The sequence below is a fragment of the Moschus berezovskii genome, chromosome 15 (genome assembly GCF_049115385.1).
Source record: "Moschus berezovskii isolate FMDL1 chromosome 15, NW_MosBer_1.0, whole genome shotgun sequence".
Taxonomy (NCBI): Eukaryota; Metazoa; Chordata; class Mammalia; order Artiodactyla; family Moschidae; genus Moschus; species Moschus berezovskii.
The window spans coordinates 50360978-50374512 of record NC_142474.1 but is presented as its reverse complement, the minus strand read 5'-3'; the positions used below and the strand labels follow the sequence as shown (position 1 = coordinate 50374512).

The following is a 13535-nucleotide window of genomic DNA, read 5'->3' as shown; positions in this document are numbered from 1 at the left end:
ACAACTAGGCTCATGGCGCAGGCATCCCACACTGCTCAATGAGATCAGGGCAGAGCCTGGAAGTAAATGTTCTGGCTTACTATAATGCTGTCATTAAAAATCACCAGGAAGTGGAAAATCCAAGACAAATAATAAATTGGATGGGACATTGTAACAATGGACATAAGTTGGGACTGTCTCAGTCAAAATGACACACATGGATGCTTTAACAGGCATGTGTCTTCTCAAAAATCTCCTAACCCCCAACTCCTGGTTACTGTTTTCCCCTCACCAAGGCAGTGCCCTCAATGTGATTCACTTGTTTGTGACCAGTTAGTAATTTCCACAGCATTATGCACATGGAAAAGAATGTGAAGCATTCTTCTTAGTCAGTTTTATTCATTGTGGTACTCCTTTTTTTTTCTAGAACATTTTCTATTCATCTTAAAACTTGTATTAAATTTTTCATGCCTTCATTTTTAAACTAAAGATGTAATACATTTATGAAATTGTTCCTCACATTAGTTCTTTTGTTACCTTTAAAAAATACCATAATTAAGAGTGAAATTTGGGAATGAAAGGAATACAGTTGTTGCATATATTTGATAAAAATGGATTATCCGAATATGATTGTGATAACATTTTATATTTATATTATATTTAATATTTATATTTGATTTATATTCTATTACAGGACTAATGAAAAGGATTCACCATATCTTAGGACTTTTTACTGGAGCTGTAGGAGATAGGTAAGTGCCAAGCATTTTTTGAAGAGATATTTCTGAAACATTAAATAATTTGATTGCATCGGTTCCTGACAAAAATAGACAAAGGAGTATATTTTACTTAAGCGATTTACCTTTTATTCTTCTCAGTAAAAATAGTATAAATACCATGTTTACATGAATTTAATGTAACATTCTTTGGTATCCAATAAATCACACTTTCCAGAGAGCCTTAGATTTATTTTCTGTAATAATTATAATGAGAACATTGTTAATAAGATGAATGAATTAGGCATATTTCAAAACTTAAAGTCCTAAAAAGAAGTCATTAAATGCAAAGTGGTACCCTGGCTTGGATCTCAGGACTGAAAAAAGACATTAGTGAAAAAAACCGGTGAAATCCAAATAAAGTCTGTAGCTTAGTCAATAGTAATATGCCAACATCTTTTCTTAGTGGTGACAAATGTACCATGGTAATGTAAGATGCTAACTTTAGTGGAATTTGGTAAAAGGAACATGGAAACTCTAAAGTACCTTTGCAACTGTCCTGTAAGTCTAAAATTATTCCAAGATAAAAAGTTTTAATTAAAGCCAAAAATTCAAGATTTATTTGAAAATTATAGTTTAGGAGTAGCTTTTCTGTGTTAACAGTTTGAAAAATCAAAATGGCTGCTTTTAGAAAAACCCAGATCCATGCAATAGAGATGCAGGGAAATATGGGACTATAGGTTTCATTTTACAGTTCATAGGAGGTGTGGGATTTCATCTTCTGGACATTGACTTGGTGTCCGTGAACATCTCCTTGTACTCAGTTACAGACTTGCTCTCAGTTCCTTTAAGGTACGTGTGCGTTCTTCAGTGGTTTAGTACAGCTCTTTCTATTAACATAAGCAGGCCCCATACATGGTTCACAGAGTACTACGTTTATCTTTTTCTTTTCTTTGGTATATCTGTTAGAAGCAAAAACACCAGTGATGTGACTCAGTGGTTTGGAGTTGAGATCCTTTTAGGGCAGTTTCATTCAGTCACAGCTACTTGAGCTTCTAGATCAAGTGCTAGACACAGTTGACCTGTCGTGAAAGAGTATGAATAAAGATGAGCATAACTCTTACATAGTTATATCTGTAGTTGAGCTGAAATAATTGATTGCTGTCAGATAATTGAAATTCTCAGTTTCCAAAATGAACTCTAGCAGTATAACTCTTTTAAATTTCTATAAATATTAAAAGACTATAAGAAAGGAGCTCTGTAGTTTGCTGAAACTATTATATAGTTTTTCATGAATAAAATTAAATAGCCCTACTGGCCTTATAAATGGTCTCCTGCTGCTGTTGCCAACTTTAGTGGTTTTAGTTAAACTTAATTTCATCAAGGGAAATAGAAATATATTGTTAAAGGACATAGACATTTAAAACAACAGACCCAGTCCTGAATGACTTTTGCAGAATAATTGTTGGCCTTAAAGAGTTCTTTTGCTTGATGATATTTTTCCAGAATTGGTGTTATCAATATCATATCAATAGAATTTGCATCTTTATTTCCTAATTATATAACATACTTGTACCAGCCTTGGTAGGAAAGTTTTTAAAAAGGGAGGAATGTTCTTTTAGGACAAGTTGAAATTTCATTGATCATGTTATAGTTCACACAGACAAAAAAAACAGAAAAGTCTTTTTATTGTTCTTCTGTGCTTGGAGCATTAAAAGTGTTGTTTCTGGAAACATGCTTTACCATTCAGCTGGCTGGCTGTCATTTTATGACCCCCTAACGTATAAATGACGGTAGCACATAGGTACTGTGTACCCTTTGTACTTTTTGTTTACATTGGTCTCGTTTAATCTTCACAAACACCTATGAGCTAGTTTGGAATTCCCATCGTAGATGAGGTCAGAGGATAACAGATGTCTCCAGCCAACCCTGAGGGTGTGAGGAAGAATGACTTGGTGCCCATAGTCTTCAGTACCTACAGTCTGGTTCCTAATGTTACCAGCTTCCAGGGAGCCCTGAGTCCAAGGACACATGGTGAACTTCCCATCACTGCATCTTGTCTGGGTTAAGGATGTCTAATCCCACTGGTGACCTAGAGCAGAATCCTCTAGGGTTAGAGGAGTGGAGTAGAGTCTGCCCGTTCCAGCCTTGCCTTGGCTCATCCTCTGGCTTCTGAGCTTGTCAGTTGTTGTTCTCTGTCACCTGATTAATTGCGGAACACTCACTCATTGTGTGCTCCATTGATCAGATGCCAAGAACTCTTGGCAACTCTGCGGAACATGATCTCAGTGTGCCTCCTGGTCAGTGCTGGGCAACTTGAAGTGGTTAGTGGGGGTGAGAACTTGGATTCAGAAGCCAGGACCCACGCCAGAAGCCAGGGATGGGTAATTGAGTGGCTGGCACGTGAAATGGAGCTCTCCAGATTCATCAGTAGTCTGGGAGGCAGAAGGGGAGCTGCATATGACTTTGAAAGGTGGTCTTTGAAGATCATGATGGCTGGCTGTAGATTTTGTAGTCTGTAGATAAAAAATAATTCTAGTTGCTTTTTGAGGAGGAATGAGAATGTTGCCAGCTTATTCATGATACTGCTCATTACACTGGGCAGAGTGTAACTCTTGTAACTCTTCCCCATCAGTTCCAGCTGTGTCCTTCTGTGGTTCTAAATCTCCAGTCCTTCTTACACTTGAAAGCATAACATACAAATACAATTATAAAATCTCATTTGCAGTCTCCTCTTCTTTGTGGTCTCAGGAAGTTGGCTTTCTTCAGTCAGTCCATGATTGCTTTCTCCATTTTTTCTCTATGTGATCTCATGTATCCGTCACTCTAAATATCATCTGTCCCCCTTGTTTATTTCTTTACCTCGATCTTTCCCATGAGCTCCAGGCTCCTATCTATGTCCCTCTGTCCAACATCTCTATTCAGAAGTATAATAAAATTTCAAACTTAATGGATCTGCATAGAACTCTTAGACAGAGACTCCTGGCTGCTGCCAATGACAGTGGGTTCTGTCACTGACAGTGTCAAGTTGAAGCTTATCAGCCTCAGCTTTTCAAACCTCAGTGTATATGTGAATCCCTTGGATAGTTTGTTAAAATGTAGATTTTTATTAAGTCCGTGGTGGGGCCCAAGATTCTGCACTTCTAACAAGCTCCCAGGTACTGCTAATGCTGCTGATCTATGGATCCCACTCTGAGCAGCAGGGAATGTCAGTGCGTTCAGAGTAGCTGCTTGTCAAGACAGGTCTGGGGCTGGGGGAGGTGAGTGGGGTCCTTCCAAGTCCCTCCCTCATCTCACCATTGTCCTGTCCCCGGTTAAGAATCATGTTATATACAGCAAAAACTAGCACATATTGTGAAGCAACTCTACACCAATAAAAGTTTTTAAAAAAAGAAAAGTAGAATCATTTTTCTAAACACACAACTCTCAGTTATGCTTATAATTAAAAGGAAATTTAAAAAGTGGTATCCATACTATTATTCCAATTTAAATTAACAAAGATATACGTGTGTGTGTGTGTACGTATGTATATACATGTATATGCTTAGCCAAACTCTGTGAGGACACATGCCAAATGTTAACAGTTGTTAATCTTCTAAGTGATAGATTTACAGATGGCATATATTTTCATCTTTATATATGTGGCCTTTTCCAATTTTCAGTAGTGAGCATAATTTTCTAGATATAGTTTTATGATGATTAATGTTATTACAACTATCAGGTATACCCCAGCTTAGTTCATCACAACATCACCTTGGAGGAAACATTTGCCTTCTACCCACTCACTTACCTCTCTTCAACCTTCCCCCAAACATCTGCTCTTTTTCTTTTCCTCAATAAATGTATTAGCTCTTTAATGGTTTAGTGGGGTCTTCATATTAGGTCTTTAGTTCAGTATCTACCAACACAATTAATAGAATAAGGGTAATTAAATAAGTACTTTTTTATATTCAATTTTTGTAATTTTTTTGTGTGTTCAATTAAAAAAAAAAAAACTAAAGAAATACCCTTTTCTCACCTCTCCCTGTCCTAGGAAGGTATGCTCAGCAGGTTTCTTAGAGGGAGCTTAGTTTTCCTTTCAACCTTAAAATTCAGTAACCAAATTTAAAAGTGAAGTACCTGTCTCTTGCTATGGAACAGGAAAGGAAGTAACAATGATACAGGATAGAAAAGCCTGATATATTTAAAATCTAACCATCTTAAAAAGGTGAGTGTTGGACAGAGAAAGAATTTCTGAAATACACGTAAAGGTGACCCCGCAGATCTGATAAACACCAAACTGTCCATTCATAGGGTAAAACTTGCAAAAGCTTGCAAGGACAATCTCATGAGAAATGAAAAATTACCAGGTAACTGTAAGAAAAGCCCTAGAGTAAAGGTTCCTCTGTACAAAACCTGAAAGAACTTAAAACTAAGCCTCAAAAGAATCATATTAATCCTCAAGTATCAACTGTCTGCCAGAAATCCAACACTTTTTAAACAAATACAAGAAATCCAGCATTCAGCCACATAAAATTCACAGTGAATTTCATCCAATCAAACATCATAGATAAACAAAGAAGCAGGAGAAAAATCCCATAACTAGGAGCCAATAGAAATAGACCCTGAAATGACAGATGATAGAACTAGCATACAGATACTTTAAAATAGATATTGTAAATATGGTTCATGTATAATGAGGAATGAGGAATAAAATAAAAGATAGAAAAAAGAAAATGTTGGAATATTAGAGATTTAAAACAATGCAGTATTTGAAATGAAAATTGTACTAGTATGGGACTAAGTACAGATTAGATCTTTCAGGAGAAAAGGTCAGTGAACTTGAAAACATGGTGAGAATTTAACCAAAAGCATCGAGAGAGGAAAGGTTGAAAAAGTATGCCCATCTCCACCATGCAGCTGCTGCTAAGTCTCTCAGTCATGTCCGACTCTTTGCGACCCCATGGACTGTGGCCCATCAGGCTCCTCTGCCTATGGGATTCTCCAGGCAAGAATATTGGAGAAGGCCATGCCCTTCTCCAGGGGATCTTCCTGACCCAGGGATCAAACCCAAATCTCCTGCATTGCAGGCAGATTCTTGACCATCTGAGCCACCATCTAATTCTATAATGGAGAATTATTATATATTGTATTGCCTGTTACCCAGCCACTGTAACAGGCAATACAAAGAAGCAAATGGCATACATATTGGCAGCGTAGAAATAAAAGGTCTTTATTTGTGGACAATATGATCACGCATAGAGAAAATGCTAAGAAACTCCACAAGACCGCTAGTATTTGTCATTGAATTTAGCAAACTTGAAGGACACAAAGCAGATACACAAGTGAAGTGAAAGTTGCTCAGTCATGTTTAACTCTTTGGGACCCCATGGACTATACAGGGATTTATATAGGCCATGGGGGACTGTACAGTCCATGGAATTCTTCAGGCCAGAATACTGGAGTGAATAGCCTTTCCCTCCTTCTCCAGGGGATCTTCCCAACCCAGGGATCGAACCCAGGTCTCCCACATTGTGGGCAGATTCTTTACCAGCTGAGCCACCAGGGAAGTGTAAGAATACTGGAGTGGGTAGCCTCTCCAGTGGATCTTCTCAACCCAGGAGTTGAACCAGTGTCTCCTATATTGCAGAAGGTTTCTATACCAGCTGAGCTACCTGGTATAACCAAGATACACAAAATCAGTTGTAATTTTATATACCAGCAATGAAAAATTAGAAATTGAAAGTTAATATTTATATCAAAATACAATGGACCTGAAAAAAGAAAAAAAATTCACAAGAACAATATTGGAAAGTTTCTAGTACCTAATCTCAGAACTTCCTCTGCATTTTAAAGGTCCTTCTTTAAAGCTACAGTGCAGGTCAGGAAGCAACAGTCAGAACTGTACATGGAACAACAGACTGGTTCCAAATAGGAAAAGGAGTGCATCAAGGCTGTATATTGTCACCTTGCTTATTTAACTTATATGCAGAGTACATCATGAGGAACGCTGGGCTGGAAGAAGCACAAGCTGGAATCAAGATTGCTGGGAGAAATATCAATAATCTCAGATATGCAGATGACACCACCCTTATGGCAGAAAGTGAAGAGGAACTCAAAAGCCTCTTGATGAAAGTGAAAGAGGAGAGTGAAAAGGTTGGCTTGAAGCTCAACATTCAGAAAACAAAGATCATGGCATCTGGTCCCATCACTTCATGGGAAATAGATGGAAAAACAGTGAAAACAGTGTCAAACTTTATTTTTTTGGGCTCCAAAATCACTGCAGATGCTGATGGCAGCCATAAAATTGAAAGACGCTTGCTCCTTGGAAGGAAAGTTATGACCAACCTTGATATATGTTGAAAAGCAGAGACATTACTTTGCCAACAAAGGTCCATCTAGTCAAGGCTATGGTTTTTCCCGTGGTCATGTATGGATGTGCGAGTTGGACTGTGAAGAAGGCTGATTGCCGAAGAATTGATGCTTTTGAACTGTGGTGCTAGAGAAGACTCTTGAGAGTCCCTTGTACCGCAAGGAGATCCAACCAGTCCATTCTAAGGGAGATCGATCCTGGGTGTTCATTGGAGGGACTGATGCTGAAGCTGAAACTGCAATACTTTGGCCACCTCATGCGACGAGTTGACTCACTGGAAAAGACTCTGATGCTGGGAAAGGTTGGGGGCGGGAGAAGAAGGGGACGACAGAGAATGAGATGGCTGGATGGCATCACCGACTCTGTGGACATGAGTTTGAGTGAACTCCGGGAGTTGGTGATGGACAGGGAGGCCTGGCGTGCTGTGATTCATGGGGTCGCGGAGAGTCGGACACGACTGAGCGACTGAACTGAACTGAACTGATCAAGGCAGTGTTGGTCTAAGGTAAACATATATATCGATGGAATAAAAGAGAATCCAGAGATAGATGCACACTAGTAATGGTCAGCTGACTTCTGACAGTGATGCCAAGTTAATTCAATGGGGACAAGATAGTCTTTTAACATATGGTACTGGAACACCTGAATATTCAATGTAAAATAACCTCAACCCTTACTTTTTCTGTATATAAAAATAACTTGATAAGAATCATGGATCTAAATATAAAAGACTAACACTATAAAACTTCAAGAAAAAATTGCAGGAGAAAATATTCGTGAATTTGGGATAGGTGAAGATTTTTTGGAGCCCAAAATGCATGAACCATTAAAGAAAAGTTGACAAATGGGACTCCATCAAAATTTAAAACTTTTGTTCTTCCAGTGACATCGTTAAGAAAATGAAAAGGCAGTCTTTAAACAGAGAGAACATATTCACAATACATATACCTGATAGATGACTTGTGCCCAGAATATATAAAGAACTCTTAGAACTCATTAGTAATATGACAGCCCAGTTAGAAATCTAGGCATAAGAAAATAACAGATGGCCAATTTTGCATAGAAAAAGGTCTTCAACCTCATTAGACATCAGAAAAATGTAAACCCAAACAATGAGATACCATCGGATATTCATCAGAATAGCTAATACTCAAAAGAATAAGTGTTAGAATGGACGTTTCATATATTGCTGGTAGGAAATCTAAATGATAAACCATTTAAACAGTTTGGCAGTGTGTTATAAAGTTAAACATATTAATATTGCGTGATCCAGCAATTTTCTATTAAATGTTTACCTAAGAGAAATGAAAACATGTTTAAACACATACTTGTATAGGAATGTCCATAGCAGGTTTATTCATAATAGCCTCAAGGTGGAAGCAACTTAAATGTCCATCAGGTAGTGAATGGATGAACATGTTGTGGCATATCTATGCAGGGGTATACTACTCAGAACTTAAGGTAGTAATACATTTAGCAACATGAATGAATCTCAGAAACATTATGTTGAGTTCAGTAAGCCAGACTCAAAAGAATGCAGGCTCTGTGATTCCATTTACTGCCCACAACTATTATACCAGAAATGCTAGGGGAAAAAATTTAATCTGTTGTGACAGTAAGCAGACACATTGTCATTTGCAGCTGAAACTGGAGTGTGATTGACGGATGAGGCTCAAGGGGACCTTTTGGTTTGGTCAGTGTGTTCTATATCCTGACTGTGGTGGTGATTATATGGCTATATATGTGTTTATAAAATTCACTGAAATGTACACTAAAAATGTACATATTTTATTGTATTTAAACTATACCTCAATAATGTTGTTTTGAAAAAATTCCAAAAATTTGAAAGTTACTTTACTAACAAAAGGTTGTTGTTGGTTTAGTTGCTAAGTCATATCTGGCTCTTGTGACCCCATGGACAGCAGCCTGCCAGACTCCTCTGTCCATGGGATTCTCCAGGCAAGAGTACTGGAGTGGTTGCCATTTCCTTCTCTAGAGGATTTTCCCAACTCAGGAATCGAACCCAGGTCTCGTGCATTGCAGACAGATTTTTTACCAATTGAGCTACGAGGGAAGCCCAACAAAAGGTTAACTTCTGTCTAATGTTAGAAGACCTCTGTGTAAGGCTGAGTTGACCCAAAAATTCCACTTAGATAAACCAGTATACACAGTATAAATAATAATACATGAGTTAAATATCCTTAAACATGAAAAGAGAGTAGATGAATCAGTTTAGTTAACCTATGATTTGATATATTGGAACGGGACCCTAGCATCCTTAGAATTCATTGACATACCTTTTTAATTTCTTTAATTGATATTTGGTAATATCTTTGGCACTGAGAAGAATCCAGCTGAATGAAGTAATTATAAACAATCCACTCTTGGTTTTCTTTTATTATTCTTTTCATTTTTTTTTAAACTGATAAGAATATGTAGAAGATACTCCAGTGTCCCTTAGAATCTGTTCTTGCTCTTAGGAATAGAACTCCTAGATTTACCTGAGCACATACATAGCTGTCCTTCTAAAAGCAACATTTTTCTGCTTCTCTTGCAACAGGGTGTGGCTCTGGACTAAGGAGAGGTGACTGGTGATGTGTTTAAGGTTACCTCATTAAGGACAAGCCACTTTACCTAGATTTTCTTTTCCTTTCTTGTGGCTAAGATGTAACATCAAGCAAAGCAGACTATGTCGGTCCAGAGATGGAAGCCACGTGGAAGTTAATAGAGCCAGCCTGGATCCCTGAATGATCTTGTGACACATACCTCTCCCTGTACCCCACACTGGGACAGAAAAAAGAAAAGTCTCTAATTTTGGCTGTTGTATTTTTGAGTCTTTCTGTTATGGTGGAAAGTTTATCCTAAGACAAATTGGACAAATTGGAAAGCATTTAAGAGTTTTAAGTTTTTCTTAAAACTGTTTGGTCATAGCTAATATATTTTGGTGTGTATTCTCAAGTAAAATAATTTCTGAAATAGTATATGATTTCATGCCAATAGTTTTTTTTTGACCCAGTAGTTATTTAGGAGAGTGTTTCTCAAATTTATGAGTTACTTTTAAACTATAGGTACTAATTATTAGTAAATGGAGACACAGCATTCAGCTTTTCTAATTTTTTTTTATTGGAGGCTAATTATTTTACAATATTATATTGGTTGGTTTTGCCATACATTGACATGAATCCGCCCAGGTTGTACATGAGTTCCCCTTCCTGAACCCCCCGCCCACCTCCCTCCTCCCCTTATCCTCCCTCTGGGGTCATCCCCATGCACCAGCCCCGAGCATCCTGTATCATGCGTTGAACCTAGACTGGTGATTTGTTTCACATATGATAATATACATGTTTCAATGCCATTCTCCCAAATCATCCCACCCTCACCCTCTCCCACAGAGTCACAAAGACTGTTCTGTACACCTGTGTCTCTTTTGCTGTCTCATATACAAGGTTATCATTACCATCTTTCTAAATTCCATATATATGTCCATCTGCAGACGAATGGATAAGAAAGCTTTGGTACATGTACACAATGGAGTATTACTCAGGCATTAAAAAGAATTCATTTGAATCAGTTCTAATGAGGTGGATGAAACTGGAGCCTATTATACAGAGTGAAGTAAGCCAGAAAGAAAAACACCAATACAGTATACTAACTCATATATATGGAATTTAGCTTTTCTAATTTTTAAATGTCTTCATGGACTAATTTATGATCGATTTTGGTGAAATTCCACAGATCTTTTTAAAGAAGTTGCCTTCTTTGTAAGATACCAAAATATTTATTTATTGTGTTGCTTAACTTTTCTATAATTCTTTTTTTATCTGATCTATCAAAGGTTTAGAGAAAAAAATCAGTGATTTCTTCCTAAATTTTTCTTTATATTTCTGTCTGTTCTGATATCTGTGTTCATGTGTTATTTAATTGTCAGTAGCTCAATTGACGGAGAAGGCAATGGCAAGCCACTCCAGTACTCTTGCCTAGAAAATCTCATGGATGGAGGAGCCTGGTAGGCTGAAGTCCGTGGGGTCACTAAGGGTCGGACACGACTGAGCGACTTCACTTTCACTTTCCACTTTCACACATTGGAGAAGGAAATGGCAACCCACTCCAGTGTTCTTGCCTGGAGAATCCCAGGGACGGGGGAGCCTGGTGGTCTTCCGTCTATGGGGTCACACAGAGTCGGACACGACTGAAGTGACTTAGTAGCTCAGTTGAGGATTGTACCTTTTATCAGAATAATTTGACTTTTTTCCTATAATCTATATTTTATGCTTTGTGTTTTAGGTGACATTAATATGCTACTTTAGTTTATATGTCCCTATATTTCTTATTATATTTATCCTGTCTTTATTTATATTTATCCTTTATTTATATTTTTGTCATTTTTTTATGTTTTCTATAACTGGAGCATAGTCGGATTTTTTTAACCTATTGGGAAGAACCTTTGTCTTTTAACAGTTATTATAACTCATTTATATTTATTATCAAAATTGATCTTTAATTGATTTTATTTCATTGATCTTGTTTTTGTTATAATGTCTTTTATTTTTTCATTATGTTTTAGACTTTTTACTGTTTGATTTAAATTTTGTTTTTGTTTAATTTGGTTTTGAATTTGGCTGCTTTGAAATACTATTTTTTAAGATTTTTTTTGAAACTTTAAATCTATATAGTACCTATATAGATTTTTCCAGGGGGAAAAAGAAATTGAAAAAAAATCAAACTTGAAATTAATATATCAAATTTTATATTTGATGAGACTGTGTTTGGGATTATTAAATATAATGGATTCCATGGTGATGGGTGAGGAATATTATTTACCAGAGATCTTGTTTTCTATGCTGTCCCTGTCATATCAGTCAAGAATGAGGTGGTATCTTTTGTTGTCCCTCAGTAGGAAATGAGGAATTTAATAAGGTTTGCATGTGTGTGTGCTTAGTTGCTTCAGTTGTGTCCAACTCTCTGTGACCCTATGGACTATGGCCTTCCAGGCTTCTCTGTTCATGGGATTCTCCAGGCAAGAATACTGGAGTCGGTTGCCATTTCCTTCTCCAGGTTAATAAGGTTTACTTCTCTGTTTCTCAGTTTTCATTAATATCTGAGATTTTTATCTCAGACTATTATTAAATTATAATTTTGATAATTTATAAAATATTCCTTTTGTTAACTTTTATAGTTATAATTTTTATATATATAAAAATTATGAAAATCTTAATATTGTCACAACTTTAAATGAATTGCCATTGTTTTCCAAGTGTATATCAAAGTGAATCTTAAGACAGTCATTATGCTATTGTGCCATATTACACCACTACTCATTTTCTTGATCTATTTCTGTATTATAGCTTAAAAAGACACTTTTTTTTCATTATTTACCACCTTCAGGCTATTTTCCTGCTTATCAGACCAGGGGGAGAAAGAAATTGAAAAAATTCAAATTTGAAGTTAATATATCAAATTTTATATATGATGAGACTGTGTTTGGGATTATTAAATATAATGGATTTCATGGTGATGGGTGGGGAATATTATTTACCGGTGATCTTGTTTTCTGTGCTGTCCCTATCGGTTACTATACCACAGCACAGGGTGTGGCATTTACATGCTCATTAATGTTTGCTCAGTGTCAGAGTCTGCCCTTCTGCTCGACACTCTGATAGGCTTTTCCCCTACCTTGGATGCTCCTAGCCCTTTGACCTTCTGAAGTGGATGTCATCTCCATTCTGTCACTATAATAAGTGTGCTTGTATATGGGGCTTTCCCATGTTTTTCAGAATATACTTGAGGACTATTTAGGGAAGTGGCTCTTGGAGGACATGCAGCCTTGTCTTAAGAAATAGTGTGGCGGGAACAAGCCTGTAGCAGTTGCAAGGCATAATATCTTTAAGAAAATAATGATGTTGCTAAGTTACTTTGCAAGGGAAGACTTGTCTTTCTCATATTTTTTTAACTGATAATTATGTAGCTGGACTACCAAGATGCAGGGAGTGAGGGGAAGCTGAGAACAGCCTCTCCAGGGCTGTGGGTCAGGGTACAGTTCTTGGCCAGCGACTCGTGTCTGTGTGGTGTGTGGAAAGCAAATGGGCTGAGGTAGCAGGAAGACTGTTATTCTAGCTTTGGTTCTGTTTTCCTTTGTGACCATGGCAAACCTCTCAGCTCTTCTGGGCCTCAGGCTCGATCTGTTAAATGAGAAAGATGACTCTCCAAGATGCTTTCTAACTTTGAAACTCCACGCCTGATCGGGCACCAGGGATAACCAGGGAATTTCCACTTGACAGCATTTTTATTTTTAATTTCATTTAAGCAGAGAAGTCAGCTTCATTTCATCTTGTACAGTCAAGAGGAATAAATCACTTCTCTTACTACCTTGAGTAAGGAGAACTAGAAGGATCATGTGTGACTTGTGTACTTACGACCTAACCTAATATTAGCAAGTGACACACGTTGTGGTGGACTGTCCCACTTACAACACCTGGAAGTAATCTGGT

General features: G+C 37.3%; 1 protein-coding gene across 2 annotated transcripts in view; it reads left to right on the top strand.

Moving 5' to 3' along the window:
- The window catches only part of ZNF438 (zinc finger protein 438), a 209408-nt gene that overhangs the window by 62439 nt on the left and 133434 nt on the right, over positions 1-13535 (top strand). For both annotated transcript variants that reach the window (XM_055429861.2, XM_055429845.2), the window contains exon 2: positions 674-731. The gene's annotated coding sequence lies outside the window, so the exon portion shown is untranslated. The remainder of the gene's footprint in view (positions 1-673; positions 732-13535) is intronic.